The sequence below is a fragment of the Acinonyx jubatus genome, unplaced genomic scaffold (genome assembly GCF_027475565.1).
Source record: "Acinonyx jubatus isolate Ajub_Pintada_27869175 unplaced genomic scaffold, VMU_Ajub_asm_v1.0 scaffold_146, whole genome shotgun sequence".
Classification (NCBI taxonomy): domain Eukaryota; kingdom Metazoa; phylum Chordata; class Mammalia; order Carnivora; family Felidae; genus Acinonyx; species Acinonyx jubatus.
Genome location: NW_026464063.1, coordinates 1 through 7,499, shown reverse-complemented (window position 1 = coordinate 7,499; position 7,499 = coordinate 1). Strand labels below are relative to the sequence as shown.

At 49.2% G+C, this 7,499-nt stretch overlaps 1 long non-coding RNA gene across 1 annotated transcript; it reads right to left on the bottom strand.

The window, feature by feature from the left end:
• Nucleotides 1-332: 332 nt before the first annotated feature.
• LOC128313857 (uncharacterized) lies at nucleotides 333-7,493 on the bottom strand. The gene is made up of 2 exons (XR_008294859.1): nucleotides 2,542-7,493; nucleotides 333-2,123 (listed from the first exon to the last, which is right to left on the bottom strand). It is a non-coding gene; the product is annotated as an uncharacterized LOC128313857 (long non-coding RNA).
• Nucleotides 7,494-7,499: the final 6 nt, after the last annotated feature.

Below are 7,499 nucleotides of genomic sequence, written 5' to 3'. Positions count from 1 at the left end.
CAAAGAGAATTTAGCAAGGCATCTGGCTCTAACGTTAATGTAATTAATATATAAAAGTCAGATGTTCCACACAGTCCATGTGAATTAAGAACATCACGCCGAACGAAAAAACAATCAAGAATGAAGGAAATAAATGAAAGTATGATTTTTGTTTATATAATGGTGAAAAAGAAGCAAAATTATAAATATACTCTTCGGAGATACATACACCCGTGGCAAAGCTGGGACAATTAGCAAGGAGGTGATTAACACCGAATTAAGGATAAAGGGCACCTCTAGGGTGAGGATCAGGGGCATGAAGTTAGGGATAGACTTCAAAGGCATCAATAAGATTGTATTTCTTTTTTTTTTACCTGTATTTATTTTTGAGAGAGACAGACACAGAGCGGAAGCAGGGAAGACACAAAGAGAGAGGGAGACACAGAACCTGAAGCAGGCTCCAGGCTGTCAGCACAGAGCCCGATGCAGGTCGAACTCACGGACCATGAGATCATGACCTGAGCCGAAGTCAGACACCTAACCGACTGAGCCACCCAGGCGCCCGTCAAGTATTTTTGTAATAAGCAAGGATAGCTTTTATGCTAAGAAAAGGCCGTAAGAGAAATTCCTTTTTTATTAATTTTTTTTATGTTTTTTATTTTTGAGAGAGAGAAACAGACAGACAGAGTACAAGCGGGGGAGGGGCAGAGAGAGAGGGAGACACAGAATCGGAAGCAGGATCCGGACTCTGAGCTGTAGGCACAGAACCCGACGGGGGGCTCAAACTCACGAGCCGTGAGATCATGACCTGAGCCAAAGTCGGACGCTTAACCCACTGAGCCGCCCAGGCGCCCCATAAAAGTAATTTTCTTTTAAGAAGATCTTTAAATGAGTAAAATTCACTCTGATTTAACATTTAGGCTAACAAAACATTTGATAAAGAAGGGGCATGTCTTTGCGAGGTACGCTACCCCTATACTGGCGTACCTCATTTAGCCCCCAAACGATTTCAACGGAGTCCCATTGTAAACAGTTTGGGGAGCTGGCTATTTAATAGGAATTTATGACAAACCTACGGTACTTTATGGTTACTCTATCAGCACATTAATATCTTTTGGTAAAGTATCCACACTCGGGCTCAAATACAGACATTGAGACTATGTATTTTAATATCTTCGGCAATGTTCAAGGAAGGCAGGGTGATAAATACCTAGGCTTTAAGCCAGGCATCTGGCAGACCTAGACCAATAACTAAATCATCCACGCTATTTTCCAACTAACCTCGTCCCCCACGAATCTGGCAAAAGTGAAAGAAACCTATGAAAATGCCAGGCTTCTCCCCACAGAGAGCAGCAGGCTGAGGATGCCAAAACGGCCCTGGGCGGTCATGGGATGAATACAGCCATTTACCAGCCTTAAGCTGTTTACCCTGTATTGATGACTCTTCGGAAAAGAAAACTCCGCTTCCAGGGAAAAACACATAGACGACCACAAGAAGGTACAGTGCGAGCTTTATCACCTTCCTAACTGCGACACAAGTCGGGGACGCCCAGATGCCAGCCCTCAGCTACAACCTGCTAACAACCGGAATGAATCCACGGCAAGGCAGGCCGGCCCTCCAGGCCCTTTATCTCCCAAACGGAAGCATCGGAGGCTGTCGATCTCTTCCAGATGGCTCTGCAGCCCTGTGCTCTGGCTTTTAAAGGGGTGGACTTGTTCTTTGAAAAGCCATTAAGGGAAAAGCCACAACCTCCGGAAACCACCCTGCTGCGAGCCGCTCCCAGGCTGAGTCTCCGCGTCACCATCCTGGGGACTACACAATTCGGCCAACTGCCCCCCATCGGCACACCGGAGACGCCCCGAAAGTCAGGGCTTCTGGCCCCCACGACAGGTGACACAAAACGGAAAGCACTGATCCCAGGGTGGGTGGCCTTTTGCGGTGCCGTCGGAAAGGAGAGCTTGGGGACAGGCAGCCTGGGGAGGAGAGGCTCCAGGCCCAGGTAAGGGAAGTAAGTGAAAGAGTCTCACTGTCACCTCACCTTCTCAACGTCTGCTTTGGTGACATTGATGTCGGCGTCCATCTTCTCAAAGTACTGCTGTGCCCTGTCCGCCTCTTTGCAGTCACGTTCAAATCGCCTTTTACTCTGAAAGCAGGGGCAAGTGGTGGCAGGAAAACAGGTGTTAATGCAACCGCGAGATTCCTACGCGAGGGTATCATTTCATCTCCATCCCCCAAGGAGCTTTCTCCTTCCTCTGAGCTGATTTGTGACGATTTCAATAAGTTACTCGAACAGCTGCATTTATTTCCACCCAAACCCATCTCCCCTTTGTTCTTTGCGTGTGATTTTTTTTTTCTTTTTTAAGAAAAACGCTCTACGTGAGCTCTTGGGGCTCAACATCCTAGTCTCCCTAAGGGTGCCTACAAACAAATCCAATTCAAACTGGAAGATCTCTGAAGGCGCTTCTTGGGCGTTTTGTTTCGCGCTTACTGATCGCTTCGAGCTCGCGTTCACATTTAGGAAACCTAAAGCCGTTTCTTCGGGCCGTTTGTCCTCCACTTACTGATTCGAGTTGCTTCCAGCAGATCTCTATGTGCTGTTGTGCCTTCCGCCCATCGTGAAAGTACTGGAAACAGAAAACGCACAGTGATTAGCACCCCCTCTTTCCCAGGGTCACACCTGAGGGGAAAAAAAATCATCAACTCAAATCATATTTAATTTCTTGTTTTAAGTAGACTCCACGCCCAACGGAGGGCTTGAACTCACAACCCTGGGATCCAGCGTCGCGTGCTCTGCCTACTGAGCCAGCCAGGCGCCCCCTAAACCGTATTGAAATACTGAATCTCTAGTGCACTCCAAAGAAATGGAAGACTTAAAAAATAAAGGGGAGGGGCGCCTGGGTGGCTCAGCTGGTTAAGCGTCCGACTTCGGCTCAGGTCGTGATCTCGCGGTCTGTGAGTTCGAGCCCCGCGTCGGGCTCCGTGCTGACAGCTCAGAGCCTGGAGCCCGCTTCGGATTCTGTGTCCCCCTCTCTCTCTGCCCCTCCCCTGCTCATGCTCTGTCTCAAAAATAAATGAAACATTAAAAAATAAATAAATAAAAAATAAAGGGGAAATGAAAACACAGTCACAGAGTTTCCCCCTCAAACTTCAGGTAGGATAATCCCGAGTCCTCAGACCCACGCGCAACACTCGTGAAAAGGGCAGGAATGTTCGTTAGGACAGCGACCACGGAGACCTTTGTTTTTCCGCTGCTTTGAGAATTCACATAGCACACGATTCGCCCACTGGAGTTGTACAACTCCGCGCTCGTTGGTGCAGTCGCAGAATTGTGCAACCATCACCACAATCTGAGAACATTTTATCACCCCAAAAGGACAGCCTGAGCGTCTAACACGTCATCCCTCCCCCCCCCCCCCCCCCCAGCCCTGGGCAACCGCTACTTTACCTTACGTCCATAAATTTGCCTGCTCTGGCTTATTTCCTATGAATGGAATCCTAGGCCGTGAGGTCTTTTGTGACTGCCACAATGGCTTCCATTAGCACATAACGTTCACCAGGCAGAATGTCTTCCAGGTTCATCCACGTTGTCACGTGGGTCTCGGTCCTTTCTGTCTTTTTTACTGCCCAGTGACACTCCGTTGTATGGGCATATACCGATTTTGTTTCTCCATTCACAGTTGATGAACATTAGGGTTTTCCCAGTTTGGGGCTACAGGAATAATGCCCCTGCAAACATTTGTGTAGATGAATGTTTCCATTACTTAGATCTTCTTAGATTGAAAAGTAAGTTCAGCCCCCTGCTCTCTGCCAAGGCCCCGTGGCACGTACATGCCTTGTGTTGACCAGTAAGGACCCCAAAGGGCTAGAGCAGGGGTAAGCCTCAGGCACTATCAGGAAACGGGGTCAGAGAAGAAAGGGCCAGCCTGTGTAGAGTCTTGTAGACTTTGGGTCTGAATGAGCTGGGGAACCATGGGTCACATAGAGGTGCCATGTTGTGAAGGAAGGTTCCAGGTCTCTCTCCAACCCGGGAGATGGGAGACTTGGACCACAGGGCAGCAGCGTAGGTGGTGAGCGGGGGCCAGACTCTAGGTGTCCTTCCCAAGTGTCAGGAAAACCCCAGGATCAGATGTGAGTGGAGGTACGGAAGTTTCAGGGTTGACTCCAAGATTGCTGGTCTGAGCTTTAGGAGGGGGGTACTGGAGTCAGACAGTTTTAGCTTTGTTAGGTTGACGTTCTAAGACACCCCGAAGTGGAGAGCCTACCGGGGAGCTGGATGGCCGAGTGTGAGCTCAGGGAAGGGTCAACGCTAAAAAGATCAGCATGGACGTCACCAGCACCACGTGGGTGGTTCGAGCCACAGCCTGGACAAGATCTCCAAAGGAGACGAGATCCCAAGGAAAGACCAGAAATACATAGAAATGTTAAGAAACTGATGTCCTTTTTATCTCGTGGCCCCAAATCACCAGCGTTTCCTAAATCCTGTAATCTCCTTCAGCTGTGACGTCACTGACTTCGTCAATGTGGTGGGAATTTCCCAGATCTGTCCTCTGTGTCCCCAGCGGCTGACCCGGGGATATGGACCACACACGGCCTCCCGGGCCCTCCGGTTCTGTCAGATTTGCCACAGACGTTCTGGTGCATCGGAGGGCGGGGAATTTAGGTGTATCTGAAGGTCCTCTCGCTGAGAAATTCTGGGTTGGCTGGGTCCTCGACCGAGGCCACGGCTCCGGTCAGGAACCCCCGCCCCCTGGGACGGAGGGGACCGCAGCAGCTCCCCACCCTGACTGGCCCCCGGGGTTCGGCACTAGCTCTTGGTGCCTTTCCTGAACCTTCTCCGCAGCCAGGTAAACCTTTCTGCTACTGAACAACCTTCCCGGAATGACTGGGCTTGAATGTGCCGTCTGTGTTCTGACAGACAAGGTGGGGAATGTCGTGCGTGGCCAGAAGGCAGGTTGAAAGCAGACTGATGGCGGAGGCTCCCCCTCCCCTCCACCCTCCCCCTCTGAGTTTATCTCTCCTAGTCAGAGCCTAGGGCTGGGCTGAGTCACAAAGGAGGACTGAGGACTGGGGAGGACAGGAAGGAGGAGACAAAATCAGATTCTGGCTCTTTTATAAGGGACTCCTTCCTTGTCTCTCTTTCGAGGCCACGCTTCTCGGTTTTAAGCTCCCTTTTCAGGCAACTCTTCTCGATCCCGCAATTTAGGAATCCAAGAGGGGGGCCCCCCGGGGGGGCTTCACTTCTCAGGTTTCGTTAACAGACACAGGGATGAAAGGGAACCGAGCTGGAGTCTGGGTTCATGCTCTCGACATGAACGTTTCTCCCAAAACACAAGGCCCGTCCTGGGCGGAGAGAGGAAATGCACACACAAGAACACGGGGAAAGTGACAGGCTCTGCCGGGAAAGGTTGACTCGGCTTTAACATCAAAGGCGTCTTCTCTGAAGGCAACAGGTATCCCCCCCACCCCCCGCCGCCGCCCCCTGCTCCAAAAAAAGTCACATTCTGGGAGCATGAGGGCTGATCTTGATTGAAAACCCATACAGTGAATGTTCTTACCACCCCTCCATTTAATATCTAATAATAAATATGAATTTATTCCAGGGGTGCCTGGGGGGCTTCCGACTCCCGATTTCGGCTCAGGTCGTGATCTCACGGTTGTGAGTTCGAGCCCCGCATCGGGCTCTGCGCTGACAGCTAGGAGCATGGAGCCTGCTTCGGATTCTGTCTCAGTCTCTCTGCCCCTCCCCTGCTCGTGCTCTCTCTCTCTCTCTTTAACTCTCTCAAATACGAAATAACACGTTAAAACAAAAAATCATCGGAGAACTACACTTGAGACCCTAAGGTTTCCAGTGACACAAGGAAAAATCGAGGTGTCAGTGATTTCCCTCCTAATTTTTCTTTCCTGGCAATACGTTCCTCCAAAACTCATCTGTGGCTACAACACACACAAAAAGACGTGGTGCTGAGCCCTGGGGAAGTTGGCGGGTGGTACCTGAGTCCTCCGGACCGTCCTGAGCGGCCGGCCACCTACCAGTGGTTCATCTGCGGCCAGCTCTCCGTCCCCTCCTTCGATCCGAAAGGCTAGTTAACAGGAACAAAGGTAAACAAACAAACCAGCCTGCCAGATGGGTTTGTTGTTTCTTCGCAAACAATGGCAAAGCATTTCTTCCCAGGACAGTGAGCAACTGTGTATCTAAAAAGTGTGCCTCCAAGCGCTAAAGAAAGAGGAATTGTTCTCTAGAAAAAGAGAATAGGTCTTTTGGAGCTACAGAGTGAAGTCACCAGGCGCTTTTCTTCTATCGCCAGAGAAGACAGGAAATGCCATCACTAGAGACCCAGAGAGATGCTCCTGACTTTCTGCTGGAGGCAAGATGCTTTTGTGTCTCTTCCAAGGTGATGACAGACTTTTAAAAATGCCTGATGGTACAGCAGGTGGCAACTAAACTTCCTTTCCCCTTTCTGGTTGAACCTTAAAAATATACAGATAAGGGGCGCCTGGGTGGCTCAGTCGGCTCAGCGTCCTACTTCGGCTCAGGTCATGATCTCATGGTTTGTGGGTTCGAGCCCCGCGTCAGGCTCCGTGCTGACAGCTCAGAGCCTGGAGCCTGCTTCCGATTCTGTGTCTTCCTTTCTCTCTGCCCCTTCCGCACTCATGCTTCTCACCCCCCCCCCCAAAAATAAACATTAAGAAACAATTTAAAAACTATATACAGATAAAATCTATACAAATAAAAACCATCCTTCCAATTTTTGTTGTTGTTGCTGTTAGAAATCTCCCAGGGACCGGGGGCAGCTAAGATAAGATAAGAATCACAGGGAACCTAAAATAAACAACCACAAACTTAAAGAAAAACTTCAATGACAAAGCTTCCAAGAAAGTTTTACTGCACTGCAAGAGATCATCATTAGGCTGTGAGAATGTCTATTATTCACACCCCACAATTAGGTACAGCAGCTGCTCTTTTTTACTAGATTTATATATAATAGACCGTTAATTTTTAAAACTCCACAAAAAAGCAAAATATAGCACTGATCTGAGAACAGTCACTTCCAAAAAAAAAAAAAAAGTGGAAAAAAAAAAAGCATAAACACTCAATTGAGGACAGTCAACCATCTGGAATTTTAAATAAAACTCAGATTCCACAGATGAAAACAAAGGAATACAAAGACTTGAAAAGGCCAACGAAAAAAAGCAGCTTGCAGCAAATATGCCTGGGACAAATATTATAATTTCCTCAAAACCCACAGCGTGGTGGGTCTGAACGCTAACAGCTTCGAAGCCCGACTCGGGATTAATGAACACAGCTACGAACCTGTGTGGCCAAGGGGAGCCGTGGATGTGGGCTGCGGGGGAAACTCAACCACCTTCGGCCCTGCCCGAGGGAGCCCTTCACCCCCTCACTTCAATCCCAAGCCATAAACCTGGGAGCGTTTGGGATGTGATGGGAGTCGCATTCTGATTTATACAGAATGCTCAGATGATTAAATAAAGAGGAATGATTCGGGAAGGTCTATTTTCC